We start from the raw sequence: 12,489 nt of genomic DNA, 5'->3' as shown, positions 1-12,489 counted from the left end.
TTTTGTGGGAGCTTTCCAAGTTTGCACTGGTTGCATGTGAGATCTAGAGAAAGACTGAGCCTGTGCTATGTGTCCACGGTTGTGTTGATCCCTGCTGGTGGAAACATCATCTGCTCCTAGGTGGAGAAATGCGGTTTTCTTTCCATCTTCCCGCTTAATCTGAATCCAGGCTTGTTTTTTGCTGGCTTCATTCTGACCCTTCCTGTGAGAGAGGCAGGACCTCCTCCTGGGGAGGACCGGGCCCTGTGGCATTTCTCCAAGTGAGGGTTTTTATGAACCAGAGGGAAGCTGGAGTAGCGGACTGTGGCTGCCTGCAGTCAGAGGAGGCAGATTTGGAAAGCCCAGTGTGTCAGCCCAATGTCCTGCCACCATGGCTCTCTCCCAGTGCCCAGAGCTGGGGGGAACCTTGTGAGTTCCCGATTTGCTGGAACTTGGGGCTCTGAGCAAGGTCGCACTCGGTGCAGCCTTGGTGGGAAAGCTGCTTATGCGGGTGGGACAGGTGAGTCAGTGGCTTCCTCCTCATTTTCCGTCATAATCCCACTCTCTGGAGCGAAGTGAGCTGCCTCCCTGCTCCCTGGAAGGAGGGATCTGCGTCCGCCTGTGTTTGACTCAACCTTGCTGATTGTTGTTGGAGCCTTCCTGAGAGGCTCCCTCCACTCCAGACCGGTCACCGAGCTGGGCAGGGAGGAGCAGGCTGCGCCGAATTTCTGTCACATTTGCTGTTTGGAGTGTTGACACTGCTCTTGCATTTAGCAATGGCAGCTGAGGAAGCCAAGAGAGGCAGAGGAGCTGCTGCCTGCTCACGAGAAACATTTAACTCTTGCCCTCACAGCTCCCTTCCCCGCGTGCTGGCAGCTCTCAGGTTGGCTGATAGGAAATGCCGGTGGTGTTCCCAAAATTCATTTGTGTTTGGTTGCTCAAAAGATGAGAGGGTTTTTGTGTGCCATTTCCTCTTGCTCTGGAGGGAAAAAAAACGCTGGTGCCTGGGTAGAATGGAGAAGGGGGAGCCCTGGCAAGGAAATAGGATCCAGAGAAATGTGTCACCAGCAGAAAGAGCAATTGTTTTCCTGCATTTCCATGGCAGATCCTTGTCCTGTTCAGGCAGCCTGTGTTTGACAGCCAAGATAATACATTTATATTGATGTAATTAGCGGGACGTGGAGTTTGCTGAATGGCTCGGGGGCAGCCTGCTTTTCAGACTAACTCCAGCAAATAGATCAGGGAGGATTGGAAAGCTGCCGTGGGTTGCTGGAATTGGCCCGTTGGGTTTCTGGAGGTTGAATACATAACTGCTGATATTTCCTATTGTGCTGTACCCTGCCTATTTGAAAAGAAAATAACTCAAGGGAACATGGGGCTATTTTTGCCAGCTTGAGATGATCAAGTTTGATTTCTAAAAACTGAAGCCGAGTCTTTAGGCTTGCACATTAAAACCAGTGTTGGAACCGTATCTCTGTTCCTCCACAAATGCGTGCCTCCACACTTTGCCGACGGTGTAAACTCTAATGAGTGTTCATAAAAAAAGAAAGAGCTTTTCTGTTCCTGCAGTGCAGCCCCTTTTGTAGGAAATGCTGTGGGCCCGAGCAGGCTCAGCATCACGGACAGTGACAGCGACACTGTCAGGGACTGAGCTGCTGTCCTGCCTCAGCCCTGGCGTGAGCAGCCCTTGCCAAACCTCAGGGTTATCAGTGCATTCACAATTTGGTGAAAGAGAGACAAAGACCTTACAAAAAGGTGTTGTCCCCTCCAGTGATGCTGCCCAGCTGCATTTTTAATGTGATGCTTCCAGTGGTACCAAATTTTCCTCTTCATCGTCTTGTTCCCAGTCCAAGCCCAGGTGATTTCAGTTTACTGAGGATATCACAGCTGTTGGCAGCTTCCCAACTTACGTCCTTCTGCTCCTGTAACAAAAAGGTTTGCAGAGAAAGTTACTCATGGACGGCTTTGCTGACAGCTAATCCCCTCTGTTGTGCTGGTCTGTGGAAGTGGGTGCACAGCACCAGGGTCCTTGTGTGCTGAACTCTGTCCTCTCCTGTGGCCATCCACAAGCCACAGAGGCTGCAGCACTGATGTGGTCAATGTCTTGCTCTCCAGCTTGCCTCTTGTCAGTCTGCTTCCTGCAGACTCTGGCCAGCAGGCAGAGCTCAGGAAGTCCTTGGAATTCCTGCCCAGCCTAGCAGGTCTGTGCTGAGTTGTTTCCCTTCTTATCCTGTGGTATGTGCAAGGGTGTGATGTGGTACCTGGGGGGTGTTGGTCTCGCTCCCTCATCAGCTCTCCTGAATCTCCCACCTTTCCAGTGTGGGAGCAGCTCAGCAAACGCCCTAGGGGTGCTGTGGGCCTGGAATTCCCTGTGTTGCTGCATAGACCCTTGGGCTACAAGGATTAGGGTGATCCTTTTGAACCTGAAGGGTTCCTCAGTCAGTCCCCTATTTACTCATTACTGGTGCCTGAGTGGTGTCCCTTGCCCATTCTGTGCACCCTCCCTCTGCTGCTCTGGGTCTGTTAGCAGCACCTGGCCAGGTGTTCACCACAGGGCAGCTTTTCCTCACTGCCTGGAATTGTCAGTGGTGGGAGTGCTGGAAGCGCTCTTTGTGAGTTCATCATCGCCCAGCCCAGGGGTATCAGCTGCATCTGATGGTGTGGCTGTGGGGATGGTGAGCAAGGTGTGGGGATAGAATGGGGTCTCTTGCTCTGCTCCGAAAGAGGCTCACTGATCACATGGTGCCAGCTGAATCCTTATTTTTGTCTTCCTTCCCCAACCTAAAATAGAGGAAATAAGAGTGCTGGATAGCCAGACACTTATAGACTAGGGTTCTTGTTGCCTCCATCTGCTTAAAAGCCCATCCCAAAGGAGACATCACTTTCCCAATGCAGGAATTTCATTAAAACAGGTTGTTTTGAGAGCAGAGAGTATGAAGGAGGAAGGGGAAATATCTCGGAGGAGGAAGGTTTGCCGAGGCAACTACTCAAACGTCATGGCTTCTGGGGGTGGGATGGGCATGTTTGGCATAATCAGAGGAATTTGTACTTCAGAATCTCCAGGAGATGTAGCTGCTAATGATGTCCTGGCTATGCAGAGTAATTAACATCTGCTTCTGTATTTGAACATTCAGGCAGCGTGCCCCGCCAGACATCGCTGCGTTTCCATCCGGCCCCTCGGGAGATCCTGCCCTGTTGCTAATTGTTGAGAGCTGTCCAGAGTCCTTCTCCAGCCGATCCTGCTGTGCTCCATCCTGCCGTGCTCCCGCGGTGTGGCATTCCCTGCTCTGATGACAGCTCGCACCAGGATGCTGAGCAGCGGCCGCTGGCAGGGAGTGAGGCCAGTGGTGGGCATGGAACTATAAAGTCACAGCCAAAGGTTCTGAGAGCACAAGTGAAGAGTCTGAGCTGACCCAAAAGCTGTCTCCAGGGGGGACCAAGCTCCAGCTGGATGTCGTGGGAAGCACAGAGCCCTCTACAAGCTGGAATTCAAGGGGATACTGATTGAGGGACCAAAAATGTGAGGTTGGTTATCTCTGCTGGTGCCATGCTGACAGGCCTGGAGTCTCAGCTGTCGTTTATTCTTACGTGCCTTTTTTCACTCTCTGTCCAGCAGCTTGGGATAGCAGCTGCTCCTTCCAGGCTTGGTGTGCTCCCAGTGCTTGGTGCAGGGACCTTCTAGCATGCTCCTCCAGCCAGGCCACTCAGCGGGTGCCAGCAGCGGCTGCTCGGGACCAGGGACACCAGGCTGACCCTACACCGACTGGCACTGGACCTGCCAAGCAGGAACTGTGTTGGGTGAGAGGCTTTTCTGACTCAGCTGGGCTGGGCTGGGAGGGGAAGGAAGGAAGGAGACCTTCTCTCCTTTGCTTTGTGAGCACAGTTACCCTGCTTTGTGTCTCTCATGCCTCTCGTTCTTCTCCTTCTTCCTTGTTTGAATTCCTTCTTTGCGTGTTTCCGTGCTGTCTGTGCGAAGGCTATGTGCTCCAGTGGGTAGGGATACCAATGTCCTCTGTTTTTCTCATGGTGAAGAAGCTGTGAGAGTGGAAGAGAAGTTGTGGGGTCTTCCAGCACCTCACAAGCAGTGGAAACTGCATGACTGTGCCAGGGTGTATTTGAGGCAGTGCAAGGGCAGGGCAGTAAGTGAAGAAACCCTTCATAGCTTTGTCTGCAGTAACCACAGAGCTGTGGCAGTTCCCAAGCCACTGGGACAGAGAGGTGACTGTGTTGTGCCTCGTGTGCCTCTGGGCATTCAGAGCCTGGACTGTGGAGGCAGGATGAGGTGGTGGGAAGCCAGTCTGAACTTGGACCTTCAGGATATGTTTGCAGCATGTGATGGTGTTGTCCTGGGATTCAAATGATCCAGGCTGACGTGGCCTCATCTTGGTTGGGGCTTTGGATTAATCAGATGGACAGTAGTGCTTGTTGTGCGTTGGCCCATCTGGTCTGGGTGGATGTTTATGGACTAGCTGGAGTCTTGATGTGTTGCTGATGTCCAGCCACAGCAGAAGGCCTGCAGGAACCTCTCATGGCTTTGGTCAGTGAAGCCAGGCCATGAACACTCTGGTGTTTGAGTGATGACTGTCGTCAGGCAGGTATTGGTCAGATCTCCACCACGGCTTGTTCTCATGGGTGAGAGGGATGAGGTGGCGTTCCTGCTCTTGGAACTGTTTTGATGCAGCTTTGGAATGTCTTCCAAAAGCTACTGCCCTTGTTCCTGTTACCTGACCTTGCCGTGTCTTAGCAAGCAGAGCCTGCAGGAGGGGAGCCTGGGGGTCTGCAGCACCGCACAAGGCTCAGGCAGCTGGATGTGTCTTGCAGGGCAAGTGGGAGTGACTCAGTAACATGATCTCCTCTCCCTCTGCCCTTTTGGTTCAGGATGCAGCCCGCAGCCCTTGGTTAAAGCTCAGCTCCCTCCCCGTGCTGGAGGTACCTCACGTGGCTGACTGGCTTTGCTCCCCCATTAGTCAAACCGTCTGCATTGTGTTTCAGCCCTCTCAGAGTATAACCTTTTCCTCATATGACCATTGTGTTTGTTCAAATGGCTGTTCCCAGAAAATGTTGCTTAAGGTGTGTGCAATTGAGCACATCCTACAATTCCAGCAGTACTGGTGTAGCTGAAGAGGAGCCACTTGTGATGGAGACAGTGAGCCAGTAAAACTACTCTGGTGAGGAGAGGGGAGGGTTGTGGTGGTGTCAGGCACTTTGTTTATGTTTGGTTTGTATCACTTCCTTGTACCAGGTGTTTTCCACACCTATAATTTCAATACAGTATAATCTAACAGAAGCAATGGCATGGCTCTCACATCAGTGTGCAGAAGGATTGATGTGTTTTTCAGGTGTCATCTGGAGGTGGAGGGGGGTCAGCGGTAATGCAGTGCTTTTGCATTAAATGATTGTGCAGAGCTGTGCTTCTCTGAGCCACAACTGTGGCTGCTCCATCCCTGGAAGTGTTCAAGGCCCGATTGGATGGAACTTGGAGCAGCCTGGGCTAGTGGAAGGTGGCAGGGGTGGTAGGAGATGGGCTTTAAGGTTCCCTCCAACCCAAACCGTTGTGTCGTTCTATGATCCTAGATGAGGAACTTCCTCTCTGCCCCCTGAGTCTGTCCCACCTCCTTGCTCTCTCCCTGTGCTCACAGTTCCCTGTGCTCCTGGGGAAGGCAGGAACCTCTTGTGCAGCTCTCAGAAATTCTTGTGCTTTTATCTCTTGGTTGTTTGTGATGGAAATGCCAAATGGCACCGTTGTCTGACAGGCTTCTCCCACCTCTGTGCTTGCCTGAGGCACAGCCAGAGATGTGTTGGCTTAAATCTAGGCCAGTTGGTTGGAAACTGGGATGTGGTGCCTGATGAAAGCCAGGGAAGGCCAAATTGCATTAAAATGGCCAAAGGAGACAGCGGGGGGCTGCTGATTGTGTGGCTTGGGCAGTGCCCTGCAGTGAGGACTGGAGCTATCTCTAGGAAGGGATGCAACTGGATGTGTCTTGGGCAAATGATGAATTTACTGTCTGTCTAATCTGTGTTAGAATTAAAGCTGTGACTGGAGTGTCTGGGAACAGTGTGCTTGGGGGGCGTCTCCACCTCCTGCCTCTGAAACTTTGCTTTCCAAGTCTGTGCCCTGAGCTTTCACCAGCTGTGAGACTGTTTCTTGCTGCAAGTCTCTTCCCCTCCCTTCTGCAGTGGCCAGCCTTTCATCTGCTTATCTGTCAGCTTAGCATGATCTGAAGATACAATCCCTGCTGTCCTTTTGGGAATGACCTCGTGTTTGTGCTGTGTCTGGGCCTCTATGAATTTGGGTTGCTGAGTGACTGGGAGGAAGGAACCTCATGGGTCAGCAAGTCCAGTTCCGTGCTGCTGAAGACGGGTGCTCATCTCATGCAGGTCATGAACTTGTCCAGGAACTAATTGTTGGAACTCACGCTGTGCTTTTTTCCCCAGTGCCTCTGGAGCAGCTGGTCTAGAGATCTGCTCTTGGAAAGGTTAGAAACCCTCCTCACACTTCAGTGTCCACTTTTCCTGGGTTGGTTTGTTGTACCTGTGTCATTGCAGAGTGTCAGCTTGCAGATGAGGTGATGACTTGCACATTTTTTTTCCTTCCTTGGTTCTCTGTAGCCCTTTTGTCCTGCAGCGTTTGTGGCTCTGGATGGAGATTTGTCCTGAGAAATGTGCTGAAGGCTGTTTTGTTTTCCCATTTGGGCAGCTTGGGTTGGCTTGGCCCATTTGTTTTCCTCGTTGTGCTTTTGAGTGTCTCAAGTGCAGGTGGAGCTGTGAGCTGTACAGTTTGTGAATGTTAGTGAGTACAGAAGAGCACTTTTTGTGCTGCTGTCATTTCTGTCTTTTTTAACGTTTGTCCTTGTTACTTGTGCCATCTTGCCCCTTCAGGGGGGAGGCATGTCAGAAACATTTGAATCAAGGTGAACTTGATAAAGCAGTGTATTGAAGAACCAGTGCCTGGCTCTTACTCGTGGCTCTTATTCATGTTTATCTCTAGCTGTGAATGTGCAATAACAACAGTTCTGTTCAGCACAGGCTGGCACAGCCTCAGACAGGAAGATCTGCTGTTTACCAAGCAACACTCTGCTATAAGTGAGAAAGAGGGGAAAAAAGTGGTTTATTGCTGCTGGGTAGCTCAGAGTGTAGTTAAACCTTTCCGAAAAAAGAGGAAACTAAGAGCACATGTGTTACTCAAGATGCATTTTTCCTGGCAAGAGTCCCACGTGTGCGCTCTTCTTGCAAAGCATCCCTGCGTATGCTCCTTCCCATTAAATCCATAGCATATTGGGAGCAGGCAGGCAAGAGCTTCCTGTTTTTATAATGCAACTGGTCTCAGCAGGCAGTCTGTCGAGGTGATTTCTCAGCCTGACATCTCTTGTAGCTGGGACAGCCTGTGAGCTGAGTAGGATGACAGAACTCTGCTGCGAGGATTACAAACACAGGGAGGAAAAGATCTGGAAATAAGATCTGCTGGTAAAGCTTCCCGGGATTGGATGCCGTGGCTTGTGTTGTTTTGTTCCTTCCCCTGCGAGTCTCTCAGTGGCATTTCGTCGCTGCTGGTGCTGGGGGGGCCCTGCACCAGCCCACCCACGCCGTGGTGAGCTCCGGAGCACCCACGACTGGCTGGGAATTGCGGGACACGCGTGGCTCCTTGTGCTTCACTGCAGCAGTGTTATTTGACTTAATAGAGCACCGGGGTCGTAGGGATTTCGTTGTGTGGGTTTTCTGAAACGTGTGTGAGCTCAGACCCTTCTGCAGCAGGGCCCTTGTTGCCATTTTCATGCTTGTTCACAAACTGCTTTGCAGTTGTCAGTGGAGATGAGGTTTGAAGTTCACCTTTGTTTTGAAAAAAACCCTTCCTGCTTCACCTCTTTTTCTCCCTCCAGCTGGTGATTAAGATGCTGGTTGCCCTTTCACATCTGTGTAATCCCGTCTCTCAAAGTGACCAGGATAGATTTCCAGTAGCTCCCTGGATTATCTGTCACTGGTTTACAGTGTCCAGTGCAAGGGAGAAGAGGAAGCTTTGTTTAGACTTTGATGGTAGTTGCTCTGTGGCTAAGCTGCCTCTGCAATGCATCTACTTCTCCTATTAATCTTTCACTTCAGACTTCGGACACCTCTTCCTCTGCCTGCATACTTACTGGGCGTTAAATGCAGTTTAGCCCAAGTCAGCTGCTGTGTTTGAGTTTCTTCTGGGCTAAAGTTGGGCCAAAACCACTTTCAAGGCAGCTGAAAGAAGGTAAAGACCCTCAGGCTTGCCTTTGCATGTTGGTATCTGTGGCCAGAAACATGTGCTGCTGTTCTGGACTTTGTAGCATGGAGCACGAGATCCTGTTCTGTGCTGGTCTAGGGCTCCAGGTTCAATTATCTTGTTACCTCATTAACAGCCCATCTGGAAATCTGCTTCCAGACAGTTCACTTCAGCTAGTGATAGCTCTGCAAGTGGTGCACCGGTCTTATTTCTCACCAAGACCTGGAAAACAGCTCACTTAAAGCTTCCTGTCCCCTCAGTTTCCTGCAAGGCCAGAATATCTGATTCTCTTCCCTCAACCCTCTGCCCCAGCACAAACATTTGGGTGGGTGAGTTTCACCCTTCTCTCCCTTTTCTGTGTTCTCCCACCTGCAGTGCTCACACACTGCCTGTCATCCTCATGCCTTGCCCTGAAGACCCCGTGGCCCTGGCAGGTAAGGCAGAGCTTTCTGAGTCACAGAACCCTGGGCAGCTCTGTGGTGGAGCATGAGGGCTGGAAAAACCTCCCCCATCCCAGCTGAGCATGCCAACCACTGTCCCATCCCTCTGGTTGTACCCCTGCCTTGGTCTGTCCCTGGAGATGCCTTCCCACCCCTCCCTGCTAGAAGCTTTGCAAGGAATTGGAACTCACTGACACCTTCATTTCCTGCCCAGACTGCAGCACTTGGGCTGGCTTGGCAGGTGAGGGCAGGGAGGAAGAACAGCAAAACTTTGTCTTGTCCCCAGCTGTGTGCGTGGCACCTGCTCAGCGCAGGGTGTTCCAGCTCGCTTGCTCCTGCTGCACTTGAGCCGTGGAGCTCTTGTTGGGTCGGTGTTTGCAGCTTGGATTTCAGTGCTGGGTCTGCCTGAGGTGGGTGTCTTGTTGCTTGTCTGCTCCTCCCCTGCTGCCTTGTGGAAAGAGAGGATTTTCACTTCCTCTCCTGGGGCTACTTCTTTTCTCAGGGTCATCTCAGCTTGGTGAATTCCAGCCGTGCTGCTCTTGGTGCTGGTGCCTGGTTTTGCACGTCCTTAGGTCCTTCCGTCCTGCCTGGAGCTGGGGGCTGGCTAGGTCACACAAATGCTTGAGCTCCTTTCTCTTCCTTGGCTAGCATAACCCCATCAGACGCTCCCCTCTGCATTCTTAGCTATCCCAACCTGCTCTGGGACTTCATAACCTTCTTAGGCTGCCACATCTCATGCTGTGCACCTTCCCAGCCCTGCACACCGTTCCCTCTTCCCCTGGCCTACCTGAGCATGTGCCTCCTTCAGGGGAGATCTGCTGTGCATGGAGGCAGGATTGGTGGGGGCTGAGGGTTGGCTATTCCTTCAGGATGTCTGAAGTGGTCTCCTCCAGCTCAGTGCCCCCACACAGCCCCAGCTCCTCCAGCTGCCCCTGAGCTCCTTGGTGTTTAAGGGTGTGGGTCACATCCTGCAGTCTCCAGAGAGGAGGCTGCTCCTCCAGGGCTGTGTGTGGGCACTGGACAGTGAGAGCTCTTCAGGAGCCCTGGTTTCTCCCTGTCAGCAGCAGCTTACGTGGGACTGAAGGCAGAGGGCTTCTCCTTTTTTGCTGGTGATGGTGGTAGCAGGTGCCCAGGGAATGATCATGGCCCCAAGGCTGCCAGAGCTCCACGAGTGTTTGGACAGTGCTCACAGGGTGAGATTGTTAAGGAGTCCTAGTGCAGGGCCAGGAGTTGGACTTACGATCCTTATGGGTCCCTTCCAATACAGGACGTTCTGTGGATCTTAGCCCCCAGGCAGAGGAGCTCGCACAGGAGAGGGAGGAGCAGGGCTGGCACTTCAGCTTCAATCTTAGAAAAAAGTCTCCTGCAGCTTCCGGTGGGCACAGCTTTGAGGGATATATTTCCCTCAGGTACATGCTGAGCCTTCTCCTGGGCCAGCTGCTGGCCCCCACCTGAGACCAGAGCTGTCTGGAGTTCAGTATGTCTGATGGTATTTTCATTCCTGCATCTTCCTGGAGCAAGGGAGTAGCTCAGAATTGACTTGATTTATAGGCTGGGAGAGTGGAGGAATTAATGAAGTGACAAAGTCTTGTCCCTGAGTTTCCAAGGCTGAGGACCAAGAGAGGCTGGAAAATTCAAGCAGGAGCAAAGCCGGCTCATGCCGCATGGATCAATAAATGACTAGGAAAAGGAGTGTGGGGATATCCCATCACAAAGAGGGGCTGCTGCACGTGGGACCAGCTGGGACGAGTCTCCCTCACTGGTTCCCTCAGTGGCTGCAGCAGCTCCAGGCACCTCTGTCTCTTCTTCCTGCTGTGTGCTTGGGGCTGATGCTGGGGAAGGCTGATACTGCAACTTCCTCGATGCATTGCAACACACATGGGCTAGTTCCTTTTTTTTTTTTTTTTTTTTTTTTTTTTTTTTTTTTTTTTTTTTTTTTTTTTTTTTTTTTTTTTTCCCTTTTTTTTTGTGCACTTCACAGCCAAAACCTACTCTGAAACTGGAGGGAAGGAAAGGAGGCTGGGTAGATCCCCACCCTTCCTGCCTGCTCTGCTGTGACACGGGAGCTGGGGCCCAAAGGGTCAGCACTGCTCACTGCTGTGGAGGAATAAGGTTATGTGGAAGCATCCAGGCAGCTGCTTTGCTGTGCTGGCAGCAGGAGGAGCTCCATGGGACAGCTTTGCTGTCCTGCACACGTTGGACATGCCTGCTCAGGGTCTGGTGGAGAATTTGAGGAAGGGTCTGCATCATGTACCACAGATCAGGGCTGCCCAGGCTTGGGGGTGGCGAGATCAAACCTGGTTTTATTTTGGAAGCGATATTTTGGGAGCGGTTACACAGCCTCAGTTCAAACCTGGTAATTATTGCAGCTGCGAGGGGCAGACAACCGAAATCCAAACTCAGCATCTTGCTAAGGTGCTTAACTGTTAATTTCCATGAGTGAGATCCACGCTTCTCAAGACACTTCAATCTGTTCACATTGTTGCTTCCTCTCCAGATTAGATAGGTGGAAGCAGTGCTTTATTAATTAGAGGAAAAATCCTGCTCCCTCCTGCCAAGACAGAGGAACTCTTGGCAGTTTGCTCTCTTTTAGTGACTGAAGCCTCCCCTGTTCAGGCACGTGCTCAGGTCATCTCCTGGGGCATCTCCCTGCCCAGTGGCAGAAATCCTCAAAAATGAGACCGGGTGCTTCCAGGGAGGCTTAGAGGTTTTCTTCTTCTTTAATTGACCCCTTCCCTTGCTGGGGTGCAGTTTCCATTCTCACCTTGACTTCTTGGAGGCTCCTCATTTGCTTAGTGTTGGCCAGAGGAGTTTTGGGGCTCAGCACGGTGAGCACATATGTGCTTTGCATTGGGCTGTAATGCTGCTGCCACTCCTGTTCTCAAACTGGTTCGCCCTCTCCCCACCTTTGGTCAACGCTCCCCCTTCAATATCATTGGCTGCTCTCACCTGGCATGAGGGTGACCCCGAGGAGAAGGATTTACTGCTTTGCCTGGAGAAATCCGATTTCACGCAGCACTCACAGCCAAGCAGCCCGGTTAGACTAGACGGTCTCGGAGATCACTCCGACTTAGCTAGGTTATCCTCCACCTATTTATAGCTCTCTTCCTCTCCCAACTCCACCCACCGTGGGGTTTTACTGCAGGTTTTAAAGCAGGGCTCCCAGCCTTTCCCCTCCCTGTGGAGTGGAGCTGCCTGTTCTGGCTCCCTGGTGCGGAGCTGGTGGAGGAGACAGGCAGGAGAGCAGCATCACATTGGGAGCCAGCAGCGATGCGGGCAGCAGGTGTGTCTGTCTCCTCTTGGGATGAGCTAAAACTGGCGTGGCCATGGGCAGCAGGAGGAAGCAAAGGGTCCTGCTTTACCAGCCAGAGGAAGTGGTCTTGAACCAGGCTGTGGAATTGCTTTATGTGGCGGTTTAACCCAGCTCAAGGGGGGAAAAGGCTACTGATGCTTGGGCATTCTTCCTCTGTTTGGCTCAGCCTGCAGTGAGGGGCTGTTCTACCCATCTTGCCTTTGTTTATCTACTTTATCATGATAGATCTTGAGTATTGAGGTAAGAGGCAATTTGTTCTTCTAGTAGGTGTTAAAGTTGAATCCCCTGTGCCTTTGCTGCTAGGGCCCCTGGGATGGGGCGGAAGAGCCAGAGACGCCTCAGGTTTGGGGTGACTGATGTCTCCTGATAGACTGACTTGATGATGCTTGGAAATGCTCTTCCCCTCACATGGCGTGGCTTTCATTTAGCCAGAAAATCTGATTTGTTACAAATTATCTGCTTGAATGGCCGGAAATGAGAGGGAAGCGTAAGGGACCTACTTTGGTCAGATCTGC

The 12,489-nt window shown here is 51.8% G+C and overlaps 1 protein-coding gene across 9 annotated transcripts in view; it reads left to right on the top strand.

The window, feature by feature from the left end:
* CAPN15 (calpain 15) overlaps positions 1-12,489 on the top strand; it is a 54,666-nt gene that overhangs the window by 2,167 nt on the left and 40,010 nt on the right. For 4 of the 9 annotated variants that reach the window (XM_040079002.2, XM_040079000.2, XM_040079001.2 and 1 more), the window contains exons 2-3: positions 3,114-3,504; positions 3,593-3,777. The gene's annotated coding sequence lies outside the window, so the exon portion shown is untranslated. Of the gene's footprint in view, positions 1-3,113; positions 3,505-3,592; positions 3,778-6,414; positions 6,456-6,525; positions 6,546-8,596; positions 8,656-12,489 lie in introns of those variants that run through there. The other 5 variants (XM_040078999.2, XM_040078995.2, XM_058422573.1 and 2 more) reach the window with 4 other exon arrangements.

This window comes from Hirundo rustica, chromosome 15, assembly GCF_015227805.2.
Source record: "Hirundo rustica isolate bHirRus1 chromosome 15, bHirRus1.pri.v3, whole genome shotgun sequence".
NCBI classification, from domain to species: Eukaryota; Metazoa; Chordata; class Aves; order Passeriformes; family Hirundinidae; genus Hirundo; species Hirundo rustica.
Note: the sequence above shows the minus strand (reverse complement) of the source record. Positions and strands in the feature narration are given on the sequence as shown.